We start from the raw sequence: 18,202 nt of genomic DNA, 5'->3' as shown, positions 1-18,202 counted from the left end.
AAGATATCCAGATACTTGTCCTCAGTAGGATTTATTTGATCATGCTGCATCACATAGGAGATGCTGCCCTTTTTTAGCCTTCAAAAGATCACTCAGTCTTCTGCAACTACATGAGTCACAAAGCTTTGTCTTTACATTTAAAAAATATTATGCAATCCTCAAAATCATGAGAGTTGATAACAGCCTGTCCTCCAGCCAGCTTCCCTGTCTGGTTCCCTCTGGCATAAAAAGATAGGGAGGCATTCCAGATTCACCTCCTCCATGCCTCCTACCCACCTCTCCTCTGTGTCTGCCAGTCTCTACTCTCTCAGCTTTCATGTCCCATTAATAACACGAAGATCACAGGCAGTGACAAAACCATTCTCCTGAAGAATAAAAGGTGACCCCACTAACCTCTGAATCTTATGCTGTCTCTATTCCAAATAAACTTCAAAAGATATTAAAAATGTGGTGCGCAAATGTGGCACGCTCCCATCTGAGAACAGGAGCAGTATGTTGTCAGAGCAACAGAATAATTTAGGCTGAAAATTATGGATTAGAACTGTATCCTTCACAGTTAGAAACAACTTCATGACTACCTAGTCCAGTAAATGAGGCCACTTAGGTCTACAGTGCAGAGTATTTGCAGTAGAATTTCTCTATTTGTTGGAATGATTTTCGTCTGGTTTATATTATTCTGTTCCTAACTCAAATACATACATATATGTGTACACACACACATACACATGCATGCTTGTTAATATTCATATTGAGTTTATGACTCTATGTTTTCTCTAGTTTCTGAAATCCCTTTTTCATCCTTAGAACTCATTTTAATTAAAAACTCTTAAGTTTTTATCTCTATCTTAATCTGTTCTACCTCTTATGTAATTCAAATCAGTTATGGTTTACCTGTAGCAAGTTTAAGCAAAGGTCTGGATTTTGAGGAAGTAGATCAGGAAATGGAAGATGCTTAGAGGCTGGTACTGATGAGGATCTGAACAAGTCTGCACCTAAAACATGCCCAGGGATCTTCCACTCTTCCTCAGAGCCTTTCTGGGAACAGCAACCTGTGAAACTTACATTTAAACCTTTCCTCTAGGTCACCCAGTATGTTTCACAGTGTGAAATAACAAGTTGTTACAGTTAAAAACTGAAGAACAAGCTTTCCAGAGGCATCACAATCTCTTCTTAGGTCATTAGATAAGCAGATATTCAAAAGTGCTGCATTCCCGAGGACCACAGTGGCTGCAGTTCTTCCACACCTTGGAAAATCAGGCCATTTCCAAAGTGCCAAACTATGGATTTAAGGTATTTAAGATCAGGCTTGTCTTGGAAAAAAGTACTGCTCAGATCTTACTAACTCTATTAGTTATTGCTCCAAAGCAAATTAGATGCAAAAAAATGATGCTATCACCTTTTTGTTTAGCAGGGAAGTGTTGCCATGTTGTCCCTACCCTCAAAACAGAGTGCATTTCTAAAGGACTGTCAGTTTGTTCTCAGGCAATGGCTGGAAAGGACCACGATAAAGGAGAGCTGGGATGGGCTGTGCTCCTCCAGCACGCCCCAGGACTTCCAGCTTGACTTCAGGGGAGAAAGATCTGCTTTTTACCTAGCTCCTGAGCAGAGGGTCAGTAGCTGTGGGGAGCAGAGCTTGCTATGGGACATTTAAATAATATGCACAGATCTTTGTCCAGCATAGCTCTGGTAGAAATCAAGATACAAGGGAGGAGAGGGGGCAGTGTAGCTTTTCTCTGCCCTTAATCTCCTTCTTATCTTTTTGCCTCTTCTTGTGTCGACTCACCTCTGTTTCTTTTACCCATTCTCTTGTTCCTGTTCCGTCAGCCCCTCATACCGCTACCCCTCCTGGCAGTCTTATTGCAAATTGGAGCTGTCTCAAAATTTTCCATCTGTCATGCTCAGTGGTACCCACTCTCAGTAGTGGGTAGGAGGAGTAACGATATTTGATGTCTTTCTTACAGCCTCAACTCTTCAGCGTCGTGTGGATGTGTGGACGTGTGGAAGTCATTATTTTTATTTTCTGAAGCAACGATAAAACTCTCATGTCTCTTCAGGTAACTGCAGAGACATCCTTGGTTTCACAGGAGTCACTTTTGGTACAAAGCGTCTCTTTGTCAAAGCTTCAGAAAAATGCTGAGAATGTGACAGAATGCCTCCTAAAAGCTCCAAATAACCAAACAAACCTAGGAAATGATAAACATAGACCCCTCTTTTGTTTAACATTCTTACCCTTTTGAAGCCAGTTTCACGATTTCTGGGGTGCAGGATCAGGATTTCTGACCCGTAGGAGCTGGCTGCGTTACACACAATTCACCATGAATGCAACTCTTCTCTTTGCCATCCGTTGTGTCTTGTTGGTTCAGACCCCAGACCATTTAGCTTGCCTCTTGCTATTGTACAGTGAATAGCATAGCATGCTGCTGACCTTAGCTGGGACTTTTTGATACTGGTACAGTGAAACTGATGCTTATCTAACAGAAAGAAACATGAAACTCATCTTGACCAGCCCATCTGGATAGGAGTTTAGCAAAATACATTCCTGCCTTCTAATGCTGACACTACTTGCTGCAACTATCCAAAAAGCTGAAATCGAACCTGCTTCTGCAGGCAAGCATTTCAGGACTGGGAAAACTAGCTTTCCAGGAAGAAAATTAAAATAGTGTATTTTTGATGCAGTTAGACAGCCAAAGACATTCTGAACAGAAATGCTTGCAGTTTTTAGAGCTGGCAAGCTGTGCGTCCTAGTTCAGGACTCAGCCAGTGAACACTCTGCCGTGGTGTCAAAGGAAGGGAGCCAATTGAAGGTTATCATTGCATGTAATTAGATAGGAGCAGTTGCATGTGGGCTGTGCATGGGGAATATCAAGTCTTTGAAGACTAAGCGGGATGTCTGGTTCTGTATAATGTGATGAGCTGTATTAAAATCTTATTGCATATTTTTAAAAACCCTGGACTCAGTTGACAAAACAGATTTAGGATGCCACGTGTATTGCTCAGTGTGTCATAAAAGGGAGATGGCTTCCTTTTAAAGGGAAAGGCAGGAATATCTATCTCTACCTGTGAAATATTTTCAAATACTTGTCACTGTGTACAATGTCCAGTTTATTCCAGAGATGAAATCTTCCATTTGTCAGAAGTTATTTTATTAAGTCCCTAAGATTAAGTCCTTTCTGGCAGTATTGGAGTAGTAGCAAACAAAGAAAGGGAGACAAGAGGGAAATTCTCTTAGAAGCAGGAAAATCCGCCTTCTCCTCTAACCTGAAGTGACTGATCCTTTTAAACTGGAACACCCCTGGCTCAGGGACAGATATGTCATGGTTCAGCTGGTGTATCCTTGTGCATGGGCAGTGTGGAAAGTCAAAAGACACCCTATACCTTCCAATTATTATATTCCAGAAACAAACAAAAAATTAAACACCATTTTGTCTCATTTCTAACTTGCAAGACAAATGTTGGATGATTCTGACTTGAAAATGCTACTGCAAAATGACCCAAAGGGAGTAAAAATGCTTAGACTGCTTCTCCACACAGACTAATACCCATTTCTATCACAGAAGGATTACCACAGTGTAGCAAATTGAGAGCTTCAAGTGGAGGTAGAGGATAAGGATGAGGGGAGATCAAGTTTCTTTCTCTTCCTGGTCACCAGAGCTAGAAAGTGCTGAAATCACAGTGGTTTCCTCCAGTACATATTTTCACCTTAGCCACGCAGTGCAGACATAGTTAGATTCATCAGGTAAACTGCTTTGAACCTGAGGGTTACTGAAAAAGAGGCACAACATTATGAGATTAGGATTTCTCTCTGGTTAAAAGTTAATTCAGTTTGAGAAAGAGTGTGTGTTTGAACACAGTGGCTCTTCCTGACCATCTCCATATGATGAAAAGCCCTTACACTGTCAGACTGTTGGGAAATTCCAGTGGTGTCAGAGTAGATACAAAATCAGTTCAATGTTGATAAACTGATCCAGCATAAGCATTAGCGAATTTTAAAAGAATTTTACCCAAGCCCTAAATATCCCACTCCAAATCTGCCCAGAATTAACTTTCAGTAATTTTGATTAATATTGTATAATAAGTGCCTGAAGAAGCAGAGGACACATTTACATTGATTTGACTGCAACTTCCTACAACGCAAGAGGTAGAAACGTGAAATCTGACTCACGTTGCTATAGCCTAAAAGGCCGGTAAGAAAATATCAGGACCTTCCCTCCTTTCTGAGGGCGTAGCTTACCCCTGTAAGGACAAGGCGCTTATGAAAGCACCAGGGTCTATTAGCAATTTTTAAGCTAGCTCTGATTGTCTCACATCTGAACTGGAGCCAAAACTTTCTGAAGTCAATACAAAGATTTGTGTTACTTCTGGATGCCTGATTGCACTGTATTGATGGAATGACAGAACAGCAGTAGCCTGGAGCTCATATGGTGACGCAGGCAGCGGGGTTTTGGCTTTTGTGTAAGAACTATGCTGAGCTTGCTGTTTCTGACCTTAGTATTCCACACTGGCATCTATAGATTTGCCTGTTAAAGCTCTTATTTTTATGGATAATCTATCCCACCAATCATGTTACAAGCTGAACAAGTCCATCATCTCTGCTCCTCTATGATCTTCCAAAGCTAGGGAACTGAAAAGTTGCGGTTTGCTTAGATCAGCAGAGCAGGATATTGACAGTACTGTGTTATTTGCACTTGGGAGTTGTCATTTCCAGAAAAATGCATGTGCCAGACGATGCCCACGAGATGGCAGCCTGTGCAGTAGAAAAATGGGCCCTGTTTATACCTGCAGGAAAAGAGGATTACCCTGTGCATGTGCCACCTTCCCTCTGCAGGCAAAAGTGGCCTCTGCTCCGCAGCCCCAGCCAGCACACTCTGCACAAGATTTAAGCGTTCGGATAATGCTGTGCAGATGTGCCAGCTCTCACCTGCACCGCAGGATCTGATGGGTGGGAAGCAGGTGAGACATGCTGAGAAGCATGGAAATGCCACAGAGAAACCAGACAAGCTAGGATGTTTTAGAGGTATAGCAGGAACGTTACATCCCTGAAAACACAGAGTCTGGAGGGGGGATGCAACAAAAGAGACCTAGGAGGCAGATGGCCAAAAAATACTTTGTGCTGATTAGCGGCAAAAGGGCTCTGAGTTTGCAGTGCAATAAATACACATGAGCACAGGAGGGTGCTGCTCTTTCTCTGACTTAGCATAAAACAGTATCTCTCTTCTCTGCTCCTTGGTGCCGTCAACTTACAGGCTTCAGAAGGACATGTGTTCGTTCATCCTGGAGAAAGACCGAGGTGAGGCTAGCAACTGAATAACCCCAGATGGCTACACCTTTCTAAAGTAACATTCACATGAAGGGCAGATTGTGCTTTTAGGTGATGACCAGCCACAGCCATCAGTCTGCTGGATAAGCACCTAGGTCTGTCAGCCTGCAAAATGGTGTCCTAAGGACTCAATGCTGGTACAGGTGAAGGTGTGGATAATTTTACTGTCATCCTTCGCTAGCTAAGGGCATAAATCAGAGGGCTGGTGGTTTAAGGTCCTATTGTCCTTGTGCTCGATTGTTCAAGGACAACCCGGAATGTGGCACATAATTTGCCAGCTGGTCTGAGCTGGAGGATGCTAGACACCAATTTCTACTAGAAACAGCTCCATGGAAATTACTTTCCAATTTTGTACTGAGCATCATTTGCCTCTCCTTAGCAGTGTGCCAGCTGGTGGTGAGGGCACCAGGATGAGTAAGGAAGTGGAGAAGTGTCCTAAGGGCACAGAGCACATCAGAGACAGAGTGTGACAGAGAAGCCTGGTTTCCTTACTTACAAGTCTGAGTTGCCCCATGTGCAGGACAAGCTTAATACCTTCCCCCCCCAAAAAAAAAGGAAAAGCCCAGAGGTTGGAAATATGGGAAGGTTTGCATTTTTTAAAATAGAAGTCAAACGTCAACTCCATGGTAGAGTTGGAGGGATGCAAGAGAAGGAGGGGTATTGTAGACAGTGGAGGGGCTTTTAATAAAAGAAACAGAGATACTGAAATTTGCTGCTAAGCCCACTGATGCAATTTGAGCCCCGCAGAGAATGATTCAAGAGAGAGCAGCTACTACGCACCCACCTGCACCTGGTCCAAAACCTCACTTACATTATGCAGAAGGAATTAATCAATAGGTCTGGTTTCCTCCTCGAATGTAAAAGCCCACAGAAAAAAAGGCTTCGCTTCTCTGATATAGTTCAGTCTCCAGCTGCCAGCAGTGCTGTCAAGCATGCCATCTGTGAGCAACTGCACGGGGTTACCTTCTTGGCCCTTCAGTAAGTGAGACAGCACTTAAGGCCAGTTTCTGAGCTCAGAGGGGGAGTACGTGGTTGGCAGGACCAGGTCTTTGTAGATAACAGGATGTAAATATTATTCTTCAGGGCAGTTTCTAACCCCTTTTCCCTGCCTCCTCATATAGTCCTACTTTTATGAGAAAATACAGGACCCATTTTTCAGAAGCTGTGCGTTTATCCATACCCCTTAGCTGAGAGGTTTTCCTGACTCAGGATCTTTGCCTCCTAACGGTTGCATCACTGATAAGAATTTGTAACTGCACTATTACAGAAATATGGGGGCTCATTTTTCCAGCCTAGGCAGTGTGTAGGAGATCATTTGGACTGGCACCCTCGCAAGCATAATGTACTGAAATGTCATTCTGCTCCTGGGTGAAGCTTGGATTCTTCCCAGCTTATCTTCTCCTTTGGCTTGCAGCATCTGTGCATCTTGCCCTCATCTCTTGGCATGCAGGTGCCCAGAGGTGTAGAATAAAGTGCTCTTAATGCTGGGAAAGTGAAAATAGATGTATTTTAAATCCTAAAATGCTGGCTTCTGCTTAGGTCCTTCTGCTTTGTTCTTGCCGTCATGCAAATGCCCACTTTTTGAATGGGCCCGCAAATGAAAGGGAGATGCTTTGGAGCAGTGCAGTGAATGTTCAAGGCCTACTGACAGGACTCCAGCTGCTCAGAGCCACTCTAAACTGGGTCATTTTTAATGCTCCTCATGGGAGCACTTGGATTTGAAAGTTCGGATTTAAAGTTTTCATGATAAACTTTGCATGTGGATTTTGGCCACTCCCTTCCTCTGGCATTTGTTTTTTATTTTTGGCAGATTTCCAAGGGTGCCACAAGAACAGGGAACAGGAATTTGACTCGAATTCAGACAATGTGCCACCGAACATCTCAGTTCTGTGATGATGTTTCTACGTCTGAAACCAGCTTCTTTTCTAGCAGAGCCCACTGGCGTTGCTCTGACAGTGCATGGGGATGTCCACACAGTCGCGTTTCAGATCAGTGAGAATCGAAGCCATTGCTCAGTTAGCAATGGGAACGTTTCGAAGCTGAGTTCTTATCTGGGTTGCTAAAGAATATCGTGTTTCTGAAAGCTATATGTCACATGGAGGCTGTTAAATAATGAATGCCAGGATGCATAGCTAAGTGTTGACATACAAAAGAAGCTGTCTTCTGAGCACCAACTTCTCTGCCTGGCAGCAGCAGGGGGACACAGTTTACCTAAATTTGCTCAGCTACTCTTTTTCTTTAAGTCGATAGTAGCTTTGTTCTTTCTTTCATTAAATAGCTTCTGATAAGCATTTATTTTCCTAAGGGAAATAGGAAGGACTTGAACATTTCTGAAGACAATGAGAAAAAAACCCTACCATGAACTGTAATTGTGTGTTCTACTTTCCGAAGCATTTCATTTCCCCTCCTGAACTGTCATTTGACATCTAAAGGAAAGGGGCTGGCAAAACCTGATTAAACCAGGCTCAAGTTTGGGCAGTACAGCCTCAAAACCAACATTTGTCCCTAGTCCTGCAGGGTTTTAATCCTAGACATGGAAGAAATCAAAATCAGTTCTTTACTCTGTTGTGCCCATACTACAAGGGAAGAGCAGAGACTTGGCAGAGGTCAACAGAAACTCAAATGCAGCTTCTTGAACTGGCTTTGTGCAGCCCTCTCCTGATTAAAAACACTCAGGGAGCAGCTTTAAGTTACACCACAGAGTTTTGTCAGCACGGACGTGGGCAAAGCGGTACCGCTCTATGCCCAACCTGCTCTCTCTGTTCTCTCCTAACAAGCTCTTATCTTCCTCGCTGTGTCATGTGATTGTAATAAAAGTGGTTCTGGCCCCTCTAGAGACTGCCTGTCCCTCACCAGGCATATTCACTAGGCAGAGTCAAAGAATTATTCGATGGTGTCCTTAAGTAGGTTGGATTTTATAGCAAACACAGAGGAATTAAGCACCACCATAGAAGTCAGCATCTGCTTAAATACTCAGTATTCAGAATGCAGGTAAATTTAAAGGTGCTAACTTTTTGAAGTCAAAAGGCATTCTTAATGTTCATGAAGTTAATCATGCGTCAAGCGCTTTGTTGCGCAGGGAGCCAAAGAAAAAAAAAACAATTTAATATTGCACAACAGGGTTTTTAGATTTGCTGGTCTCAATTCCACTTTTATTTTGTTGTTCCACAAAATCATGTGTTAGCAATAAGGTTTATACTAGGCCAGTTCCTTGGAGTCTCTTACTGCCAACTTCTTTTTTCTTTTTTTTAAGAGGTGAATTTATATACAAATGTAGCCATTTGTAAGCAACCAATATATTCAATAACATTTCCCTCTGTGGTACATTTATGGTAGAAATCCAGAAATGAGAAACTCTGAAATGCCAGAGTCCTTAGAATGCTGCCTCCATTTGATTTCCTTCTAGCCTGAATTTTTATAACAGTTACATTTGGGTTTCAGTTATACAGTACACCGGCTGATGAATATTAAACAAGGTCTACATACATTTCTTGGGTTTGCTTTTACAGACTGTGTTTGTACAGAGATTTTTTTTTTTTTTTGCAGTGCCCTTCTTGATGCCCTCTATTCCATTCTTTTATTGTTCCCAGGTTGTTCTGAGAGACAAGTGACAGTGCAAGACAGGAGGAGAATGATTACATTTTGCAGGGAAATTATACAGAGTAGAAAATCAATAGTTAGATGCTCCCTGGGACTGCCTAAAACTTCTTTGAAGAATAATTAGCTTGCAAGAGAGTTCTGGTAGCTGGAATTCCTCCCCAATTCTGTACGCATAAGATAAATTTAGACTGGGATAAGCAGTGTGCTTTGAGGTCTCTTCACTGGTCTGGGGAAATGGTTTGTGTGGAGAGAATGAAGGAATTAGCTAGAAGAGGTATGGAAGAAAGCCTGACTGGCCACGTCCATCCTGGGCTCAGAAGCAAGCAACAAGCAGTGACAGAAACAGGGGAAACTGAGCAGAGCAAAGCATAGAGGGGAGTTAGGTGCTGGGGCTCATCTGTTCAGATGGCAATTAGCCATTGGACTGGCAGTCCCATGGAGTAGGGTTGAGTGACTATCAGTGTGGAGAGTCAAGCCCACAGGCAACTCAATAGGTGTAAACCGTTCATTTGATAAAGCAGCATCAGTCAGATCCAGGGCTGTGTTTAAGCTAAATGCCTGACTTGGAGATCAGTAAAGGCTTCCTGAAGTTGGAGGAGAGGATGGAGAGCAGCAGAGGACTCCTGTTGAGCCCCACCGTTGTGTGCTGACCCCATCGTATGTTTGACCATTTTCAATATGCTGCTTCGTCCTGGGATATTGCTACAGGTAATCCTAAAGTTGGGAGATGAAGTGTGGTGTTTAATAGCTTTGTTGGTTTGAACTGATCTAGGCAGAGTCAACTTAGGAGTGAGATTAGTCTAGCTCTCCAGAGCTGTCAGTACTCTGTCCTTCAGAAGCATACAGATACACTTGAAACGCACAGAAAGCTGGTATGAGAGGTGTCAATAGCAGTTCATGACAGACTAAGTGACATCTAATAAATTCATTAGCTCTCTAGAAGAAAGGACTAATAAGGCTGAAAAACTTGCTGGAGGCATAATGTAACAGGTATTAAGATAAGGGAGATTTGAGAAAGGTCTAACAAAACTAGGTAATAAAGCAGCACAATAGCAAAAGAAGTCATCATAGTGGAGATGATCACAGGGTAACAGAGAATGAGTCCTGCTTTTCACTCATCCATGGAGATCAATGTTTAATATTTGTTGGCATTTGCATTCTTAAAGTCATAAGCATTGTATAAAAACACATCTTTGTTTTGCTTGGTTTTGGTGTGGTGGTTTTTTTTTTTAGTGTAGCCATTCTTAGGAACTAGAAAAACATCCAAGCACATGCGTAACATTAAGCATGTGACTCATCCCCTCTACAGCCACAGATGTCTCTCACTCTTTCAATTAAATATGTGCTAAAGTGGTCTGTTGGAGCAGAGCCCAGGAGTACTGTGTGCAGGTTTGAGCTCATCGGTACAAAAGTGGTGCTAACAAGCAGGTCTAGAATTATAGACCTGTCAGCTTAGCTTCGATTCCTGGAAAAACACTGGAACAAATAACCAAACAAACTATTTGTGAGCACCTAGAAGAAAACGAGGAGATGAGTAACAGGCAGCGTAGATTTTTTTTGAGATGCAAGAGATTCAAACCAATCTAATTTCCCACTAAAATAGGGCAACACCCTGAGACTGGTTTGAATTTTGGAGCTATTTCACATGCACTGTTATAAGGATGGCATGGATGAAAATACCTGGGTGCAAAACTGGTTGGAAAACTGATAGAAGGATGTTTTTGCGGGAGGTTCTGAGGGGGCTGTTTTGTGTGCATGTCTTTTGTTTCCATATGTGATCTGGCTGATGGAAGACAGAGTATGCAGTTTAAATTTGCGGCTGACACCACGTTGGAAAAGGCTGTGAGCACACTGGGCAGGATTAGAATTCAGTATGATCTTTGCAAGGTAGAGATGCGGTAAAAAAACAAAACCAGCATGCCATTCAGCTGGGACAGTGCATCGTCCCTCTGCTGAATATAGATTTATGTATTGCAATAAACTCTTAATATAGGTTATTATGTAGTTATAACAGGTTGGGGAACAACAACTACGTGTGTAGTTGATTTATCAATAAGGATGAAAGATTTTGATGGCTCACAAGCTGATCGTGAATAAACAATGCCATGCTGTTGCAGAAAAGGCACATCAAATGTATGAGCAGGACTGTAGCCACTATGGCAAGTGCCATAATCCTTGCAGTCAGCTCTGTGCCAGCAAGCAGGAGCACAGCGTTTGCTTTTGGCCAGCAGACTTCAAGACTGAGCTGGACAACGGTTGAGTATGAAAAGGAAAGCAGTAAGACTGATCAAAGGTCTAGAAGACTTGATCTGCCAGGGAAGATTGAGGGGGTTTCATGCTCAGGAGAGGGAGACTGAGGGGGAGACTAAATCTCTTCCAAAACGTTGTCAGCAGCTGCAAAGGACCAGGGGAATGATTTGGTCTTCCTCAGCCTGGCAGTTAAGACAAGAAGCTGTGGGCTAAACTACTTCAAGGGATAATTAGGGCACTTTATTTTTAGTAATTAATCTGATACTAAGGGAGTGTGAAGGACTGGAGCAGATTCCCTGGGAGAGGTGGGTCTCGGACACTCTGAAAATAAGCTAGACCTCTGCGTGTCAGGAATGACCTGTGCAAGTCCTCCCTTACACAGGTGGATGTACTAAATGACCTCTGGAAATCCCTTCTAGACCTCTGGTTCTGCTAGGGTTAATTTACACTAATCTACCAGCATAAATCCAGGTTAATTTAACTAAGTCAGTGCCAATAATCTGCTATTGATGGAAAGGGAATCTTGTCTTCTCAGCAATACAGCTATAGATATCCAGAGGTTTTCCACTTTGGCACTGAGAAGTATTAAATGTGTAAGCACAGAGAAGAGCAGGGTAGGAGAGTGCACAAAGCAACTAATAAATCACAATATATAACTTGAAACTCACTTGTTAGTGTGTTAGCTAAAGGTTGTTGATTTCATCCCACTTTGCCTCTGCCCCTAAATGCTGGTGGTTTCAGAGGCTGATAGAGGGGAGTAATACAGAGCAGGCTTCTTACAGCTCTCCAAACAGCAGAAGATGACAGCCTTATATACAGCAGACAAGTTGACTATACAGATATTTTCAGCATTTAATGGTCCACCGAATGCTATTAGTGTTGCTAGCATTTGGGCTCTTCTTCCTTTTATCTACACCTCTTCATAGAGTCTGCTTAATGTTTTGCTTTTTTTTTTTATCCCTCCCTGTAGTTAATTTCTGGATTCTCAAGCTCCCTTTTTATTTTTACTCAAAGGTAATTTCTTCCTTACAGCTGTCTGCACATAACAGCTCCATTAAATGTGCAAGTAGGAAACCGGTACGTGATGTTTCACTTCACATGTGATACTGTAATCATTGTGATTGTGTTCTCTTTGAAAGCTCCATTCCTGTTACCTGCAGGAATCGGGAATTCTCTTCATCTAGTCACTTGTTTATTTTTAAGAAAAGAGATTTTAAAATCTACCAGGACATTTTAAGTCAGCTACTTCTTGCTTCATTCCTTTATTTATCTATCATAGATATGATATAAGATAGATATATAGATATAGATAGATATCAAGATTCAGCCATAGCAGTGGGTATTTAAGGTTTTGATCAGTGTTTGAGGTTTGTTGCTCTGGTGTGGCCCTAGGCAGGATAGGATTGTTCTTATTCAATTAGAAGCATATAACTTTTTCTGTATTGCTGAGTTATCAGTATTTGCATCTGTTTGAATATGTTTGTGTGGTGACAATCTGGAAGCTCCAATGGGAAATGGTATTTCAGGCTTTGCCTTGGGCGTGAGTTGACCTGCGATACCGTGCAGTGCAAAGTGCATCCAAGTGGCACAATGGAAAGTTGTGTGTTATTTCTTCTTAAGAAAAAAAAAGGGGGGCAAAAAAACCCCACCCACCCAAAAGACATGTTTCTTGCAGTTGTACTTTTCATGCTTCTCAGAGCTGACACAACAGCATTGCCCATAGCTGTTTTTTGCTATTTTTTTTTTGTCCCTAGGAAATGCCAGAATAAATTAGACACGTTATAGCAAACTAATCTTGCGACTACGCGTTTCAGAGTTCCTGTGTTCTGGAACATGGTATCTGGGCTCCTTGGACAGATGCTGCCTGTGGCATTCACTGTTACAGCGACGCATGTCTGCTCACAGACTAGCATCTATAAATGGCACAACTTCCCCTGTCGCGAGGTCGTGGGGACAGGCTTTTGGATGGGGGAAAGTGCCCCCCCTCCCTTCGAGCTCCGCAATGGGGAGGGCCGTTCCGCAGGGAAATCTGCCTTTAGTAGATTTTTTTTTCCCTGCCCTTGTAGTTGTCAATTTGGAGATTCTCTCAGCTTATTTCAAAGCCAGTTTTAAGTTAGCTTTATACTGATACACCAATAGGATGTTTTTACATGCTTTTAGCACTATCTATTTAGAGAGATGAAAGCAATCTTTCTCTCTCTCTGCCTAAAATCAAGCTAAAGAATAAGGATTGTAAGAAAGGCCTGTGGCTCCTTAGAACATATGCTATGTCCTGTGGTATGATACCAATAATATATCATAAATGCCATGGTATGAAATAGCAAATACAGCTGCTCCAGGGCAAAACCCAGCAAAGCCACTGTGGCACCACCAAGCTCACCATGGTGACCTCTGTGGGACTAGTGCTGTCCCACCCTGCCACCAGTTGTGCCTTGTCCCTCCGTATATGTATGCTTTTATATCTTTTACATATCTTCAATATCTAATTAATGAACTCTCAAAGCAGGGGCTGCTAATAAGTCATTCCTTCAAGGAAAGACTGTGTGAGAAGTGCAGGATTCAACTGTGTGTGATCTGCAAAGCTTTAGAAGTGTTGGGCCGTCTCCAGTGCAGATGAGAAGCATATGTGGCTCCATTTGTAAGTCTGATGCAAGTGGTGCCTTGGAGCATGGCACCTATGCAATTAACTTGCTCATATAGAGCAAGTCCCACATATCCTGAGACCCATCATCTCCATATCGTGTGTCTGGTGTATCCAGCACAACCAGGACACACACCATAGCATGTGGCTGAGGAGGTCACTTGTGCATGGCTGGGTTTTTAGGCATGGGAAATCCCAGTCCTGGCTTTTTTTCTTGCAGAAGTAAGTGGGTAGTAGAGATGCAGACGATGCTAACCATGGGTTACGAGTGTTAAGCTAAATATAAAGTGACTTGATCGTGGCAAGCACATAAGAGGGTTCAGTAAATGTTTATATTGATTAAACTATTAACAAGAATAGCAAATCCCATTACACTAATCATTATTATATTGCTTTCCTGCCCTCTCCTCCCTCTTTCTCCTCCCCTGAATGTTTTTCCTAGAATACAATAAACACATATAGGGAAATTTCTCACCTCAGGGGCCCTGGCTGTCTGAAACACCTCCCAGCATTCACTGTGGAGGTGAATCGTACCTGCACGCTGGGTTCTGGCTGCAGTGGAGCTGTCTGTGTGGCTAAGCTCTCCTGAGGAGAGGAAAGTCTAGAGAAAAGTGCCCCCAAAAATGGAGAGAGACTGCTAGTAAGAGAATGACAATGCTGAAGAGTATTTAACCCAGGGGGATGCTGTCTTACTATCTTTTGATAGGCATACAGACATCCAGGAAGGAATAGTATTGGATCGTAGATTCGTTATTAACATATTTTCAAATGGTGAAAGGATGTGTTCATGTAACCAGCTTCCTTCTGTTTCTCCATCGCCACTAACATTTTGGTTCTGTCAGGAAATAATTTTACAGTGTTGCCCAGGCACAACTGTTATATTTGAAGTCCAATTCTGTGCTTTCTTAAAAAGGTTAAAAAAATGGAAGTATTGCAGTTGGGGTCGGGGAGAAAGAACAGGTCTTGGGTGATCGGTTGTTTCTGTTCTGAGTTGTAGGACAGAGAGTTTGGTGCTAAAGTTTGTTTTCTTTAAATAGACTTAGAGCCCAATTACATATTTATTAAATGGATCAAAGTGATCTATTGAAGAACATTTGTTGGAATTGTTTTTTCTGAAAATTTTCATCAAAACTTGGAATATTTTCAGGGATTTCTGAAATTCTCTAATTTTAATGGCAGTATGGTTGGGGGGATGTGTCCCAAAAGATGTTGGCAAAATGTTTTGGCTAGGTTTGTAGGCTTTAAGAGCAAGTTACTTTAATTTTTTTTTGGTTATACATTAGTGATGAAACATTCAAGACTGTTTAAGGAATTCAAATCCCTCGTTCCCACTCAAATTAAAAGCAACTGGGCATTCAGATCCCTTAGTCAGCTTCGGCAGTCTATAACTTCAGTGTTAGTTTGATATAGCTAATTTGTGTTAAACACACTTTTAAGTGCAGTTATAATTTATCTCATGGTGGTATTGCCTCACAGTCATAATTTTATGCTCGTATGCAGTAGTTCTCTGTATCCCAATGGACTGGAAAGCTTTATAAACAAATGTAGGCCATCCCCAAGTCCTCGGGCAAGCAAAACTTCCACTGCAGTCTTCAGGAGCTTTGCTCTCATAATGTGTCTAATTTCAGACCATGAATACTACTGTGTATACAAGCAGGCATCATCCTTTGAGGGAAGGTCACTTTGGAGGGAAAAGCAATAGCCATGTAGCAGCCCACACACGTCCCATGCCATAGTTTGGAGGAGAAAATAATGGTTATCAGCTGAAATTGCACAAGGTTATGTGCACAGAATGGGATTATGCACTGAGGGAGTTGACAACTCTGGCTCAAAATGGGGTTCTGGCTAAAGGAAACCTTTCCTGGAACATTCTGCAGAATATATGGGTTTGGCATTATTCATGTAACGGGTTACTTGCCAAATATGTAAAGACTAAAACCCCAAGCTTTTCATTCAGGAATTTTCTGCTTTAGCATGTTCTCTCCCAATGCTTTGATGTTCTGGAAACAAAATATTTGTTGTCAGTCTGGCTTGATATTAAGCTGCTTTAATGTCTTATAGAAGCTGTTTTGAAAGCTTTCCTTTTCCTCTCTGGATCGAGCTTCCTGGGTGGGTGACATCTCTTATCATCAGTCGGACAGTTCTGAGTTGTGGCTTTAGATAATGAAAACCAAGCCCTAGCATTTTTCTTCCCAGCAGAGTTCTTCCTTTATGTCCTTTCACCTCAGATGTTTTTTTTTCTCTGTGCATATCCCGGTGTGTACAGTACAGCATTGTACTGTACAACCCAAAATTCCAGTGTCTTGGTGTTCTCTTCCTTACAGATAGGACTTGCAAGGGAGTTGGAGACCTGTCTCATGGTTCAGGAGGTGGTTTCTGTCTTCATCTGCGGTTTTTCATCATCTTGTGATTGAAGTCACCACTCAATCCTCCCCTGCCAGGAGTTTGTCACTTTCGATCCCAGCTATGCTCCTTCCTGTAGCATCTTTTCATTGTGTGGCACAACAGTATTAACGTGTAGCACTCCGTGGGTTTCCCTCCTGGCCAAAAGACATCAGGAGCATTTTATCTCTTCAGTGCTGTTCAGTCATTTCAACTGACTTCATTCATACTGCCATTTTACTGGATTCCCTCCCTCATCATATCTGCACTGTATCACTGCTGCTACAGCAGCCGCTGGTGAACACATTGCAGTGGGGAGAACAGACTATATCCACCTATACGTTCAACATAGCATCTACAGCATGCTTTATGGCCCTGATCCAAAACTCAGAAAGGTCAAAGCAAAGATGCTAATGAGAACTAGACACCTGAAGGTAGTGTTAGATGGAGAGCCAGGGACCCTCTCCCCTTTAGCAAGAAAAGATTAGACCAACCAGGGGGGACACATGGAGATCCGTCTCATTTGCTGTCTCACTCCTTTTTTTTTTTTTCCCCCTGTCCTAAAGCCTGGATCAATGAATCACAGCAGGCTCTGAGTGCTTTGTCTCGAACAGGGTTGTTGGGGAATATGCCATTTCAGTTGTTCTCCTAGCCATGTGCTCGAGTAAATGTAATTCAAGAGCCATCACAGCCTGCAGCAGTGAGAATGCAGCAATGGGGGAGAGATGATCCAGCAACGAACAAGCTACAGGATATTTTTGGTTTTGCCCTTTAAAAGCAACTACCATGCCTCTTAAATTCCAGCGAGATGCCGGAGAGCAGCTAACGCTCTGCCTCAGTGTTGGAGACTGAGCTGGCTGATCTTGTGTTTCCTACCGATCTAAATCTAGTGCAGCTCTGGCTGCAGAGCTCAGAGGAAGATTTGCTCGCATAGCAGCAGGCTGTAAAGCACTGCCTGTGCCCTCTTGCTGGGAGAGCCCATCCCTTTGCTCTCCCAGTGATTTTGGTGGCAGTGCTTGCCACCCAGAACTGAGGTCTGGGTAAACGACCACCACTGAAGCCAATGACAGACCCTGCAAAAGGTTTTGTGTCAGTATTTGTGTTATTTAATGCACATTTGGGTCACATCACTTGATATGACATGAGACTTCTATATAAGTGAACATGCACCAGCGTTGACAGCTGTGGTTTTACAGCTGTTTAGGATAGTATACGACAGCATTTACCAGTTAAGGGAACACAAGCCAAATTTGGTTTGTCTTCGCCCCTCAGGCAGCTGGTTGCATGTGGCTGTGCCCGAGGCTGGACTCCTCAGGGCCACATTGGTGCAGAAAGGCAGCGTCCTTCAGGTGGCAGAGTGCTGGAGGGGGCAGGAGGCTGCTCCTGGGCTGCTTTCCTGGCCCTCCCCAGCCCTCTTCCTACCGGCTGGGTCACCCTTCCTTGTCCCAGCAGAGGTAAGAGCTGCTGTTGCAGGAGATGCTGGTTAGCTCTGTCAGGTGCACGTAACTGAGCCGTGAGCATGCTGTCTCACCTCTCAGTTTTTGGACTTTAGCAGAGGCACAAGGAGCTGCAGGCTTCTCTTCTTCAGGAAAGTCAGGGCACAGTTCAGTGGGCAAAAGAGGACCGCAACACAGAGGGCTGCAAACAGAAAAGTGCCTCTGTTTCAACCACTAATTCAATGTAAAAGATTAATCTGTCAAAAAAAAAAAAAAAGCGCATCTTCAGCAGAGCCTTTATGGGCTTTGGATTCCCAGAGCAAACAACCCAGAGGCACTGCTCCCCCATCCCACTCCTACTCTAGCACCCGTTGCATAGGGACTGTGGGGACAGCAGGAGGAGGGCTTGGGTAGGGAAGGGGCCTGCTCACAAGCTGAGTTCCCTCCACACTGTGCAAGTGAGCACTGTACCCCTCAAATGCAAACTAAGTAATGGTAGCCAGCAGCGGGTGGTTAGCAGGGTGGCCACAAACGCTGGATCCCCCCAGTGCTAGCTGTCTGGGATCTGGAGCAGGG

Source organism: Gymnogyps californianus, chromosome 3 (assembly GCF_018139145.2).
Source record: "Gymnogyps californianus isolate 813 chromosome 3, ASM1813914v2, whole genome shotgun sequence".
Taxonomy (NCBI): domain Eukaryota; kingdom Metazoa; phylum Chordata; class Aves; order Accipitriformes; family Cathartidae; genus Gymnogyps; species Gymnogyps californianus.
This window is presented reverse-complemented; position numbering follows the sequence as displayed.